Genomic DNA, 15158 nt, shown 5'->3' on the forward strand with positions numbered 1-15158 from the left:
CTAATTTTCTTATACTTTTCTCTTCCAAGTACCCGCCTTTAAGAATAATGAGATACATTGACCTAGAATATTTAGCTAAATAAAAATATACTATATTTATGATTATCAAATATAATGATGGTGGGTGTGACAATATCACCTTTAAGAAAAGTTGTAAATTAAACCATTGTTGAATAGCTCAGATTCCAAGGAATCTGGTCACACACAGCACCTGTCCTATTATATGTCACTGTCAATGATGGGCATTGTGGTTTCTTTCTTCCATACATAAATCAGCATTCTGTTTTATTCTAACAGAATCTTCTTAAGGAAGTTAGGAGATCTCATTTCTAGAGTGAAAGTTGCCTCCAGAAATGGCCACAGACTATAGATATATAGGAAGACACAAGGCAACACAAATATGAAATAAATATTAAGATGTATAAATTTAGAAGTTAAGTGAAAACATTTCCAGAAAGTCTTCTGCAATGTGATTTTTTTTATTTAAAAGACATTCAATTACAGAACTTAGCAAATGTTTAATGAATAAAAGGATAAAAGTGAGTGTCAATTTGAAACAATGAACATAATTAGATTCTGAGGGTTGGGTTAATTGAATTTCCTTGGGCTATTAAAAAGAATCAGAATCCGGGAAATCAGAGGTTCAGTTCAAATTTAATTCATGTTTAGTTCATAAGCCATTTACTGCCTCTAGTCACTTCCTTCCAGAAGCCATTTTTCAAAAGTGAAAGATGAACAAAGCAGTTTTGAATGTAAAGTATTTCAAAATGTGTTACATAAAAGTTTATGAATTTTACCATATTTGCTTCTTGAAAATAGAATATACTAGAAAACAATTTAAGAGAATGCTACTAAAGATAGTATGCTGTCCCAGACCTACATGAAAATAACCTCTGTACATTGCTTGTGTTTAGCTGAAGTTTCCGAATGGCCATATCTTTTCTGAAGAGAAACAGAAGAGGAGTAGATCTGAGGCAAAGAGGAGCAGGGAAACTACAGGAGTGGACGGTAGGGAAACTATGGTCCAGATGTAATGTATGAGAGAAGAATAAATAATATTTTTTATAAAATGAAAGTATTTAAAAGACCAACCATTTCCTGTCTTTGAAATTTTAAGAAACTACATTAGTCCTCTTATTTTTCTTTTCTATCTCTGGCATAATTGATGGTAATATCATTCATATTAAGAGTAGGGTTTTCTTTGTGGTTGGTTGTTACTATCAGAATCTGAGCATTTGTAAGCTTAAATAACAAAATGAATTAGCTATTAACAGAAGAATAAAAATAACCTGAAATTGGAAAGTTATACATGTATTATATGTGTGTATATACATAATTGTTTTCAGAACTCTTACTTGAGCATACACCAATTTTTATAGGTCTTTGTATGACTATAAAAGTTCAAAGAAAATAATAACTTTGTCTGAAAACCTTATATTTTTTCTTGTCTTTTTACAAAGGCAGTTAAAAAGGTTAATAAAGTTTAACAAAGAGTTAAAGGTTAGACTATGAGTCAATAAATTTGACTGCAAATATCATAAGAAAATGTGAATAATTTATCCGTAATGCCAAGAACTCCAAAAATGTGACTCAAAGGCTACAAAATTGTGAATAGTACCCAAACACATAGAACTGAGTTTGTTGATTGAAATATATTTCTTCCTCCTGGTGAGAACAAATCCCAAAATGGACAGTCAATGTCAGCATCATAACCTTTGGCATTTTTATCTTGGAAATATGGCTTTACTAGATTCAATTTGTGCAAGAATTTTTCTTAACTAATTTTTCATTCGAATTGGTACATATTCATTCCAGATGGAAGGTAATATATGTTACCAATTTTAGTCACCTGGTTTTAACTATAATGAAGACTTAGAAAGATGCTCTAAGGGATAGCTCTGCTCACACCAGTATGCCTTGTAATCTCACTATTCCAAACAAATTATGCCAGTTACTGTTGTACACAGATTGATAATCTGCAAGCTATGAAATAACTGGATGATAACATCCATTATTCCTGGAGAGGGTACTAGGCTTGAGAGAACTTCTAATAAAATGAAAATCTATATGGATATATATTTAACAACTTTGTATAAGTTACTATATTAAACAAAAGTAAATGCAAAATGTACATTCATTATAAAATTTTTACAAATATAAATTAATTACAATGTAGAAAAATTATTAAAATTCAGACTCGCCTAAAAATACATTATAAAATATCTCAATCTAAGTTTTGGTTACTTGTGATATTAACTTAGAATTTGTGAGAATTTTTAAATTACTTTAATATATCAATTTATTAAATTTTAATTAATTTACTTATTTTAAATTAAAAGTCTACTGTAAGAAGCCTGCAAATAAAATTCATGCAGAGAGACAAGCCAGACAATTTAAAACATTGAATTTTTCTATTTTATGTTGTTTTTTAACTATAGAGTTTATTATGCACCATATTTATGTAGTATTCAAAAAGGAGAGAAGTAGTCACTGTATCCTCTGGAACATGAGTTACAGATGGTTGTGAACCACCATGCCTCTGCTGCAAATTGAGTCCAACCAATACTTACAAAAGAGGAGCTAGTGCTCTTAACTATTTTTTCTCTTTATTAACTTGAGTATTCCTTATTTACGTTTCAATTGTTATTCCCTTTTCCGGTTTCCAGGCCAACATCCCTCTAATCCCTCCACCTCCCCTTCTATATGGGTGTCGCCCTCTCCATCCTCCCCCCATTACTACCCTCCCCACAACAATCAGGTTCACTGGGGGTTCAGTCTTAGGAGGACAAATGTCTTCCCTTTCCACTGGTGCTCTTACTAAGCTATTCATTGCTACCTATGAGGTTGGAGCCCAGGGTCATTCCATGTTTATAGTCTTTGGGTAGTGGCTTAGTCCCTGGAAGCTTTGGTTGGTTGGCATTGTTGTTCATATGGGGTCTCCAGCCCTTTCAAGCTCTTCCAGTCCTTTCTCTGATTCCTTCCATGGGGGTCCCGTTCTCAATTCAGTGGTTTCCTGCTGGCATTCGCCTATGTATTTGCCATATTCTGGCTGTGTCTCTCAGGAGAGATCTACATCCGGTTACTGTTGGCCTGCACTTCTTTGCTTCATCCATCTCATCAAGTTTGGTGGCTGTATATGTATGGGCCACATGTGGGGCAGGCTCTGAATGGGCGTTCTTTCTGCCTCTGTTTTAATCTTTGCCTCCCTATCCCCTGCAAGTGTATTTTTGTTTCCCTTTTAAAGAAGGAGTGAAGCATTCCCAGTTTGATCATCCCTCTTGAGTTTCATGTGTTCTGTGCATCTAGGGCAAAACAAGCATAGGGCTAATAGCCACTTATCAATGAGTGCATACCATGTGTGTTTTTCTGTGATTGGGTTACCTCACGCAGGATGATATTTTCCAGTTCCAACCACTTGCAAATGAATTTCATAAAGACATTGTTTTTGACAGCTGAGTAATATTCCTTTCTGTAGATGTACCTTGCTTTCTGTATCCATTGCTCTGTCGAAGGGCACCTGGGTTCATTCCAGCTTCTGGCTATTATAAATAAGGCTGTTATGAACATAGTGGAGCATGTGTCTTTGTAATATGTTGGGGCATCTTTTGGGTATATGCTCAAGAGAGGTATAACTGGGTCCTCAGTTGTTCAATGTCGAATTTTCTGAGGAACCTCTAGACTGATTTCCAGAATGGTTGTACCAGTCTGCAATCCCACCAAAAATGGAGGAATGTTCCTCTTTTTCCACATCTTCGCCATCATTTACTATCAACTGCGTTTTTGATCTTAGCCATTCTCACTGGTGTAAGGTGAAATCTCAGGGTTGTTTTGATTTGCATTTCCCTTATGACTAAAGATGTTGAACATTTCTTTTTTATTATTATTATTATTAACTTGAGTATTTCTTATATACATTTCGAGTGTTATTCCCTTTCCCAGTTTCCGGGCAGACATCCCCCTCCCCCCTCCCCTTTCTTATCAGTGTTCTCCTCCCCACCCTCCCCCCATTGTCCCCCTCCCCCCAACTGTCTAGTTCACTGGGGGTTCAGTCTTAGCAGGACCCAGGGCTTCCCCTTCCACTGGTGCTCTTACTAGGATATTCATTGCTACCTATGAGGTCAGAGTCCAGGGTCAGTCCATGTATAGTCTTTAGGTAGTGGCTTAGTCCGTGGAAGCTCTGGTTGCTTGGCATTGTTGTACATATGGGGTCTCGAGCCCCTTCAAGCTCTTCCAGTTCTTTCTCTGATTCCTTCAACGGGGGTCCTATTCTCAGTTCAGTGGTTTGCTGCTGGTATTCGCCTCTGTATTTGCTGTATTCTGGCTGTGTCTCTCAGGAGCGATCTACATCTGACTCCTGTCAGTCTGCACTTCTTTGCTTCATCCATCTTGTCTAATTGGATGGCTGTATATGCATGGGCCACATGTGGGGCAGACTCTGAATGGGTGTTCCTTCAGTCTCTGTTTTAATCTTTGCCTCTCTCTTCCCTGCCAAGGGTATTCTTGTTCCCCTTTTAAAGAAGGAGTGAACCATTCACATTTTGATCATCTGTCTTGAGTTTCGTTTGTTCTAGGCATTTAGGGTAATTCAAGCATTTGGGCTAATAGCCACTTATCAGTGAGTGCATACCATGTATGTATTTCTGTGTTTGGGTTAGCTCACTCAGGATGATATTTTCCAGTTCCAGCCATTTGCCTACATATTTCATAAAGTCGTTGTTTTTGATAGCTGAGTAACATTCCATTGTGTAGATGTACCAAATTTTCTGTATCCATTCCTCTGTTGAAGGGCATCTGGGTTCTTTCCAGCTTCTGGCTATTATAAATAAGGCTGCAATGAACATAGTGGAGCACGTGTCTTTTTTATATGTTGGGGCATCTTTTGGGTATATGCCCAAGAGAGGTATAGCTGGATCCTCAGGCAGTTCAATGTCCAATTTTCTGAGGATCCTCCAGACTGATTTCCAGAATGGTTGTACCAGTTTGCAATCCCACCAACAATGGAGGAGTGTTCCTCTTTCTCCACATCCTTGCCAGCATCTGTTGTCCCCTGAGTTTTTGATCTTAGCCATTCTCACTGGTGTGAGGTGAAATCTCAGGGTTGTTTTGATTTGCATTTCCCTTATGACTAAAGATGTTGAACATTTCTTTAGGTGTTTCTCCGCCATTCAGCATTCCTCAGCTGTGAATTCTTTGTTTAGCTCTGAACCCCATTTTTTAATAGGGTTATTTGTTTCCCTGTGGTCTAACTTCTTGAGTTCTTTGTATATTTTGGATATAAGGCCTCTATCTGTTGTAGGATTGATAAAGATCTTTTCCCAATCTGTTGGTTGCCGTTTTGTCCTAACCACAGTGTCCTTTGCCTTACAGAAGCTTTGCAGTTTTATGAGATCCCATTTGTCAATTCTTGATCTTAGAGCGTAAGCCATTGGTGTTTTGTTCAGGAAATTTTTTCCAGAGCCCATGTGTTCCAGATGCTTCCCTAGTTTTTCTTCTATTAGTTTGAGTGTGTCTGGTTTGATGTGGAGGTCCTTGATCCACTTGGACTTAAGCTTTGTACAGGGTGATAAGCTTGGATCGATCTGCATTCTTCTACATGTTGACCTCCAGTTGAACCAGCACCATTTGCTGAAAATGCTATCTTTTTTCCATTGGATGGTTTTGGCTCCTTTGTCAAAAATCAAGTGGCCATATGTGTGTGGGTTCATTTCTGGGTCTTCAATTCTATTCCATTGGTCTATCTGTCTGTCTCTGTACCAATACCATGCAGTTTTTATCACTATTGCTCTGTAATACTGCTTGAGTTCAGGGATAGTGATTCCCCCTGAAGTCCTTTCATTGTTGAGGATAGCTTTAGCTATCCTGGGTTTTTTGTTATTCCAGATGAATTTGCAAATTGTTCTGTCTAACTCTTTGAAGAATTGGATTGGTATTTTGATGGGGATTGGATTGAATCTGTAGATTGCTTTTGGTAAAATGGCCATTTTTACTATATTAATCCTGCCAATCCATGAGCATGGGAGATCTTTCCATCTTCTGAGGTCTTCTTCAATTTCCTTCTTCAGTGTCTTTAAGTTCTTATTGTACAGATCTTTTACTTGCTTTGTTAAAGTCACTCCGAGGTACTTTATATTATTTGGGTCTATTATGAAGGGTGTCGTTTCCCTAATTTCTTTCTCGGCTTGTTTCTCTTTTGTATAGAGGAAGGCAACTGATTTATTTGAGTTAATTTTATACCCAGCCACTTTGCTGAAGTTGTTTATCAGCTTTAGTAGTTCTCTGGTGGAACTTTTGGGATCACTTAAATGTACTATCATATCATTTGCAAATAGTGATATTTTGACTTCTTCTTTTCCGATCTGTATCCCTTTGACATCCTTTTGTTGTCTGATTGCTCTGGCTAGAATTTCAAGAACTATATTGAATAAGTAGGGAGAGAGTGGGCAGCCTTGTAGAGTCCCTGATTTTAGTGGGATTGCTTCAAGTTTCTCTCCATTTAGTTTAATGTTAGCAACTGGTTTGCTGTATATGGCTTTTACCATGTTCAGGTATGGGCCTTGAATTCCTATTCTTTCCAGGAGTTTTATCATGAAGGGGTGTTGAATTTTGTCAAATGATTTCTCAGCATCTAATGAAATGATCATGTGGTTTTGTTCTTTCAGTTTGTTTATATAATGGATCACGTTGATGGTTTTCCGTATATTAAACCACCCCTGCATGCCTGGGATGAAGCCTACTTGATCATGGTGGATGATTGTTTTGATGTGCTCTTGGATTCAGTTTGCCAGAATTTTGTTGAGTATTTTTGCGTCGATATTCATAAGGGAAATTGGTCTGAAGTTCTCTTTCTTTGTTGTGTCTTTGTGTGGTTTAGGTATAAGAGTAATTGTGGCTTCGTAGAAGGTATTCGGTAGTGATCCATCTGCTTCAATTTTGTGGAATAGTTTGGATAATATTGGTATGAGGTCTTCTATGAAGGTTTGATAGAATTGTGCACTAAACCCGTCTGGACCTGGGCTCTTTTTGGTTGGGAGACCTTTAATGACTGCTTCTATTTCCTTAGGAGTTATGGGGTTGTTTAACTGGTTTATCTGTTCCTGATTTAACTTCGGTACCTGGTATCTGTCTAGGAAATTATCCATTTCCTGAAGATTTTCAAGTTTTGTTGAATATAGGTTTTTGTAGTAAGATCTGATGATTTTTTGAATTTCCTCTGAATCTGTTGTTATGTCTCCCTTTTCATTTCTGATTTTGTTAATTTGGACGCACTCTCTGTGTCCTCTCGTTAGTCTGGCTAAGGGTTTATCTATCTTGTTGATTTTCTCAAAGAACCAACTTTTGGTTCTGTTGATACTTTCTATGGTCCTTTTTGTTTCTACTTGGTTGATTTCAGCTCTGAGTTTGATTATTTCCTGCCTTCTACTCCTCCTGGGTGTATTTGCTTCTTTTTGTTCTAGATCTTTAAGTGTGCTGTCAAGCTGCTGACATATGCTCTTTCCTGTTTCTTTCTGCAGGCACTCAGCGCTATGAGTTTTCCTCTTAGCACAGCTTTCATTGTGTCCCATAAGTTTGGGTATGTTGTATCTTCATTTTCATTAAATTCTAAAAAGTTTTTAATTTCTTTCTTTATTTCTTCCTTGACCAGGTTATCATTGAGTAGAGCATTGTTCAAAATCCAAGCATATGTGGACATTCTTCCTTGATTGTTATTGAAGACCAGTTTTAGGCCGTGGTGGTCTGATAGCACACATGGGATTATTTCTATCTTTCTGTACCTGTTGAGGCCCGTTTTTTGACCAATTATATGGTCAATTTTGGAGAAAGTACCATGAGGAGCTGAGAAGAAGGTATATCCTTTTGCTTTAGGATAGAATGTTCTATAAATATCCGTTAGGTCCATTTGGCTCATGACTTCTATTAGTCTGTCTACATCTCTGTTTAATTTCTGTTTCCATGATCTGTCCATTGATGAGAGTGGGGTGTTGAAATCTCCCACTATTATTGTGTGAGATCCAATGTGTGTTTTGAGCTTTAGTAAGGTTTCTTTTACATATGTAGGTGCCCTTGTATTTGGGGCATAGATATTTAGGATTGAGAGTTCATCTTGGTGGATTTTTCCTTTGATGAATATGTAGTGTCCTTCCTTATCTTTTTTGATGACTTTTAGTTGAAAATTGATTTTATTTGATATTAGAATGGCTACTCCAGCTTGCTTCTTCTCACCATTTGCTTGGAAAGTTGATTTCCAGCCTTTCACTCTGAGGTAGTGTCTGTCTTTGTCTCTGTGGTGTGTTTCCTGTAGGCAGCAGAATGCAGGGTCCTCGTTGCATATCCAGTTTGTTAATCTATTTCTTTTTATTGGGGAGTTGAGGCCATTGATGTTGAGAGATATTAAGGAATAGTGGTTATTGCTTCCTGTTATATTCATATTTGGATGTGAGGTTATGTTTGTGTGCTTTCATTCTCTTTGTTTTGTTGCCAAGACGATTAGTTTCTTGCTTCTTCTAGGGTATAGCTTTACATGTTTCTCAGCCATTCGGCATTCCTCAGCTGTGAATTCTTTGTTTAGCTCTGAACCCCATTTTAATAGGGTTATTTGTCTCCCTGCGGTCTAACTTCTTGAGTTCTTTGTATATTTTGGGTATAAGCCCTCTTATATGTTGTAGGATTGGTAAAGATCTTTCCCCAATCTGTTGGTTGCCATTTTGTCCTAACCACAGTGTCCTTTGCCTTACAGAAGCTTTGCAGTTTTATGAGATCCCATTTCTCGATTCTTGATTTTAGAGCATAAGGTCTTGGTGTTTTGTTCAGGAAAATTTCTCCAGTGCCAATGTGTTCGAGTTGCTTCCCCACTTTTTCTTCTACTAGTTTGAGTGTATTTGGTTTGATGTGGAGGTCCTTGATCCAGTAGGCCTTAAGCTTTGTACAGGGTGATAAGCATTGATCGATCTACATTCTTCTACATGTTGACCTCCAGTTGAACCAGCACCATTTGCTAAAAATGCTATCTTTTTTCCATTGCATGGTTTTGGCTTCTTTGTCAAAAATCCAGTGACCATAGGAGTGTGGGTTCATTTCTGGGTTTTCAATTTTATTCCATTGGTCTATCTGTCTGTCTCTGTACCAAAACCATGCAATTTTTATCACTATTGCTCTGTAATACTGCCTAAATTCAGGGATAGTGATTCCCCCAGAAGTCCTATTATTGTTGAGGATAGTTTTAGCTATCCTGGGTTTTTTTGTTAATCCAGATGAATTTGCAAATTTTTCTGTCTAACTCTTTGAAGAATTGGTTGGGTTTTTTGATGTGGATTGCATTGAATCTATAGATTGCTTTTGGTAAAATGTCCATTTTTACTATATCAATCCTGCCAATTCATGAGCATGAGAGATCTTTCCATCTTATGAGGTCTTCTTCAATTTCTTTCTTCAAAGGCTTGAAGATCTTTTTGTCAGATCTTTCACTTTTTGGTTAAAGTCGCACCGAGGTATTTTATATTATTTGTGACTATTATGAAGGATGTCGTTTCCCTAATTTCTTTCTCTTTTGTGTAGAAGTAGGCTACTGATTTATTTTAGTTAATTTTATACCCACCCACTTTGCTGAACGTCTTTTTCAGGTGTAGTAGTTCTCTGCTAGAACTTTTGGGATCAATTAAGTGTACAATCTTATTGTCTGCAAATAGTGGTATTTTGACTTCTTCCTTTCCAACCTGTATCCCTTTGATCTCCTTTTGTTGTCTAATTGCTCTGGCTAGGACTTCGAGTACTATATTGAATTAGTAGGGAGAGAGTGGGCAGCCTTGTCTAGTCCCTGATATTAGTGGGATTCTTCAAGTTTCTCTCCATTTAGTTTACTATTAGCTACTGAGTTGCTGTCTATGGCTTTTACTATATTTAGGTATGGGCCTTGAATTCCTGTTCTTTCCAGTACTTTTATCATGAAGGGTTTTGGATTTTGTCAAATGATTTCTCAGCATCTAATGAAATTATCATGGGGTTTTGTTCTTTCATTTTGTTTATAAAATGGATCACGTTGATGTTTTTCCATATATTAAACCATCTCTTCATGCCTGGGATTAAGCCTACTTGATCATGGTGGATGATTGTTTTGCTGTGCTCTTGGATTTGGTTTGTCAGAATTTCATTGAGTATTTTTGCATCGATATTCATAAGAGAAATTGGTCTGAAGTTCTCTTTCTTTGGTGGGTCTTTGTGTGGTTTAGGTATAAGAGTAATTGTGGCTTCATAGAAGGAATTTGGTAGTGCTCCATCTGTTTCAATTTTGTGGAATAGTTTGGATAGTATTGGTATGAGGTCTTCTATGAAGGTCTGATAGAATTCTGCACTGGGCAGACCTGGACCTGGACCTGGGATCTTTTTGGTTGGGAGACCTTTAACAACTGCTTCTATTTCATTAGGAGTTATGGGGTTGGTTAAATGGTTTATCTGTCCCTGATTTCACTTCGGTACCTGGTATCTGTCTAGAAAATTGTCCATTTCCTACAGATTTTCAAGTTTTGTTGAATGTAGACTTTTGTAGTAGGATCTGATGATTTTTTTTTAATTTCCTCCGATTCTGTAGTTATGTCTCCCTTTTCATTTCTGATTTTGTTAATTTGGACACACTCTTTTGTCCTCTCATTCGTCTGGCTAAGGCTTTATCTATCTTGTTGATTTTCTCAAAGAACCAACTTTTGGTTCTGTTGATTCTTTCTATGGTCCTTTTTGTTTCTACTTGGTTGATTTCAGCTCTGAGTTTGATTATTTCCTGCCTTCTACTCCTCCTGGGTGTATTTGCTTCTTTTTGTTCTAGAGCTTTTAGGTGTGCTGTCAAGCTGCTGACATATGCGCTCTCCTGTTTATTTCTGCAGGCACTCAGAGCTATGAGTTTTCCTCTTAGCACATCTTTCATTGTGTCCCATAAGTTTGGGTATATTGTAACTTCATTTTCATTAAATTCCAAGAAGTCTTTAATTTCTTTCTTTATTTCTTCCTGTTTAATTTTGGTTTCCATAATCTGTCCAGTGATGAGAGTAGAATGTTGAAATCTCCTACTATGATTGTGTGAGGTGCAATGTGAGGTTTCTTTTTTGTATGTAGGTGCCCTTGTTTTTGGAGCATAGGTATTTAGGTTTGAGAGTTCATCTTGGTGGATTTTTCCTTTGATGGATATGAAGTGTTCTTCCTTATCTTTTTGATGATTTTTAGTTGAAAATTGATTTTATTCGATATTAGAATGGCTACTCCAGCTTGTTTTGTTCAGACCATTTGCTTAGAAAATTGTTTTCCAGCCTTTCACTCTGAGTTAGTGTCTGTCTTTGTCTCTGAGGTGTGTTTCCTGTAGGCCGCAGAATGCAGGTTCTTCATTGCGTATCCAGTTTGTTAATCTATGTCTTTTTATTGGGGAATTGCGACCATTGATTTTGAGAGATATTAAGGACTAGTGATTATTGCTTCCTGCTACATTCATATTTGGATTATGTTTGTGTGCTTTTCTTCTCTTTCTTTTGTTGCCAAGATGATTAGTTTCTTGCTTTTTCTAGGGTGTAGCTTGCCACCTTATGTTGGGCTTTACCATTTATTATCCTTTGTACTGCTGGATTTGTAGAAAGATATTGTGTAAATTTGGTTTTGTCATGGAATATCTTGGTTTCTACATCCGTGTTTATTGAGAGTTTTACTGGATATAGTAACCTGGGCTGCCATTTGTGTTCTCTTAGGGTCTTTATGACATCTGTCCAGGATCTTCTGTCTTTCATAGTCTCTGGCAAAAAGTCTGGTGTGATTCTGATAGGTCTGCGTTTATATGTTACTTGACCTTTTTCCCTTACTTCTTTTAACATTCTTTCTTATTTTGTGCATTTGGTGTTTTGAGTATTACGTGACAGGTGGAGTTTCTTTTCTGGTCCTATCTATTTGGAGTTCTGTAGGCTTCTTGAATGTTTATGGCCATTTCTTTCTTTAGGTTAGGGAAGTTTTCTTTTGGTTTACTGGTCCTTTGAGCTGGGAGTCTTCACTCTCTTCTATACCTATTATCCTTAGGTTTGATTTTCTCACTGAGTCCTGGATTTCCTTTATGTTTTGGACCAGTAGCTTTTTCCGTTTTACATTATCTTTGGCCGTTGTGTCGATGATTTCTATGGAATATTCTGCTCCCGAGAGTCTCTCTTCTATCTCTTGTATTCTGTTGGTGATGCTTGTATCTATGGCTCCTTGTCTCTTCCTTTGGTTTTCTATATACAAGGTTGTTTCCCTGTGTTCTTTCTTCATTGCTTCTATTTCTATTTTTAATTCTTTCAACTGTTTGATTTTGTTTTCCTGGAATTCTTTCAGGGATTTTTGTGATTCCTCTCTATAGGCTTCTACTTGTTTATTTATGTTCTCCTGCGTTTCTCTAAGGGAGTTCTTCATGTCTTTCTTGAAGTCCTCCAGCATCATAATCAAATATGATTTTAAATCTAGATCTTGCTTTACTGGTGTGTTTGTATATTCAGTGTTTTCTTTGGTGGGAGAATTGGGCTCCAATGATGCCATGTAGTCTTGGTTTCTGTTGGTTGGGTTCCTGCGCTTTCCTCTCGCCATCAGGTTGTCTCTGGTGTTACCTTGTTCTGGTATTTCTGACAGTGGCTCGACAGTCTTATAGGTCTATGTGTCAGGAGTGCTGTAGACCTGTTTTCCTGTTTTCTTTCAGCCAGTTATGGGAACAGAGTGTTCTGCTTTTGGGCGTTAGTTTTTCCTGTCTATTGGTCTTCAGCTGTTACTGTGGGCCTGTGTCCTGAGTTCACCAGGCAGGTCACTTGGAGCAGAAAAGTTGGTCTTACCTGTGGTCCCACGGCTCAATTTGCTTGTGGGGTGTTGCTTTTGAGCTCTCAGTGAGGGTGGCAACCAGGAGGGCCTGAGCTGCCTTTTCCGGGAGCCCCAGTGCACCAGGGTGCCAGATGGCATTAGGTGTTTTCCTCTGGAGTCAGAAATGTGGGCAGAGTGTAGTCTCTTCCGGCTTCCCAAGTGTTTCTGCCTCTCTGAAGGTTTAGCTCTCCCTCCCATGGGATTTGGGTGCAGAGAACTGTTGATCTGGTCCCTTCAGGTCCTGGCAGTGTCTGGAGCACAGGGGACCTGCAGCTCCAGTGCCCCTATCTTCCGGTTCCCAGAGGCCTTAAACAGTTTTCTTTTGAGCCAGGGATGTGGGCAGGTGTGGGCAGTATTGGTGGTCTCTTCTGCTCTGCAGTCGCAGAAGTGCCCACCTGTCCTGGTGGTGAGCTCTCTCTCCCAAGGGGTTTGGGAGCAGTGAGCTGAGGGCAGGGGTCAGCAAGGTTGGGAATCCAGCTAAAAACCGGAAGTGTCTGCTCTTAACTATTGAACCACATCTCTGTCTTCTCTACCCAGTAGTTTAATTGACATCTAAACCTCTTACTCACACAAAACTTCGGGTTTACTTCATCACTCTAATTATTATGAGGAAAATAGATAAGGAAAATAAGAGTAACAAAGTAGCATTAACTTAAACAAGTTGTCAAAAAGTTGACAGCTCTGATAAGCTTAAGACTAGCCACATGGCTTTTCTTTCTGTCAGTTTACTCTACACAAATCATAACATTAAATAAGGACTATAAGTGCAAGATGTCAATGAATGCTCTAAACTTAGAAATCTACACATACTAATAAACTTCATTGCAATATTTGTAATGAGTGACTTAACTCCAAGCCTATATTTGTGTGGGACATTATTTCTGCATTATTAATGTAATTATCAGTGCTTATAGGGCTCAAATTTTCGCACATCCACTGATTTAAAAATAAACCACTAAGATATTCCCTGAGGAAAAACATTTTGTTTTACATCAAGCTTCTATGTCAAGTAAGAAAAAAAGCCCAAAGTTCACATTAAAATTTAAATGAAGCAAAATGAAGTTTATTATTTATCTTGACCACTGTAATTTTTTATATTATCAAAGTACAAGATATATAAACTCTTTTATATGCAGGTATTAGAAATTATTCAGTCATAATATGGTCAGTATTGATTTGTTTTGAACACATTTCTTACACATCTTATACATGAAAGCAGACAACAGTCAGTGAGTCAGTGACATACCTTCATATTTTCTGTTAATTATACGTAGCACATATGTAAATAAAGAACAAACTTCTTGAAGGAAAAAGCATCAGAATTTAAATAAGATCACTCACAAGTACTAAGAAAATATGAATTTGTATCAATATTGATTGTATCGTTTAGAGTTACATGACAAGCTGTGAAGGTATATACATACATATGTATCTATTTATATGTATGGATGTATACCTGCATCTTAAAAAAATTATGTTCTCATTGTTCCAATCTATATTCTGATGGTCTGGATATTCTCAAATGAATTCTAAGTAAATATTTACATCTACAGGTAATTGTAGATTTAACCACTTATCAAAGAAGTATATTTTTTGCAGAAGGCAGAGACCATTATAAAAATCTCCAACTGTTAAAAATGCAGAGAACAACTGACCTTGGGCTGCACAGGTATTACATTTAAAACAGAATTCCTCTATATAAAATCATGAAACTTCACAGAAGAGAAATTAGAAAGAGTGTAAGAGTGGCAGGACCAGGACGACACTTATGGTATACTGTCTTCTGTATATGGCAAGGAGTTGCATCTGTGATATGGTTTCCCAAATAAGACAATGTCAATACTGATTACCCTGCCAAAGACTATAGGGAAATTTTTTTAAACACCCTACTCATAGATGAAGAGATTATTAGCTGCTGAGAGAGGAAGAATCAGCCTTTTCAAGAGACAAGCTCGATAGGATATTCATTCCCAGTTCATCAGCAATAAACATATAAAATTAGACAACACTAAACAGACTCTGCAATTCTTAACTCTATATACATAAGTTCATGCATACACACATTTACACTGTCCAAAAACAGATATACATGCACAAAAATAACAATTAAAAAGAAATGTCATGAAGTTGGTAGAGAAGAGAACGTTGGACGTGTGACAGAAATGTTAATAAGACAGTAATTATACATGACATTCTCATATATAATAAAAATGTGAAAAATAAATTTGGTTCAAATATAAAATAAAATGTTTTCCAGTGTACCATACAAATATGTCAAGATCCATGCTTATGTTTTTCTTTTATGTCTACAA

General features: G+C 37.2%; 1 protein-coding gene across 4 annotated transcripts in view; it reads left to right on the plus strand.

Moving 5' to 3' along the window:
* The window catches only part of LOC102553320 (uncharacterized), a 66965-nt gene that overhangs the window by 36987 nt on the left and 14820 nt on the right, over positions 1–15158 (plus strand). For all 4 annotated transcript variants that reach the window (XM_087659568.1, XM_087659566.1, XM_087659569.1 and 1 more), the window contains exon 3: positions 915–1008. The gene's annotated coding sequence lies outside the window, so the exon portion shown is untranslated. The remainder of the gene's footprint in view (positions 1–914; positions 1009–15158) is intronic.

Source organism: Rattus norvegicus, chromosome 4, assembly GCF_021556685.1.
Source record: "Rattus norvegicus strain SHRSP/BbbUtx chromosome 4, alternate assembly SHRSP_T2T, whole genome shotgun sequence".
Classification (NCBI taxonomy): Eukaryota; Metazoa; Chordata; class Mammalia; order Rodentia; family Muridae; genus Rattus; species Rattus norvegicus.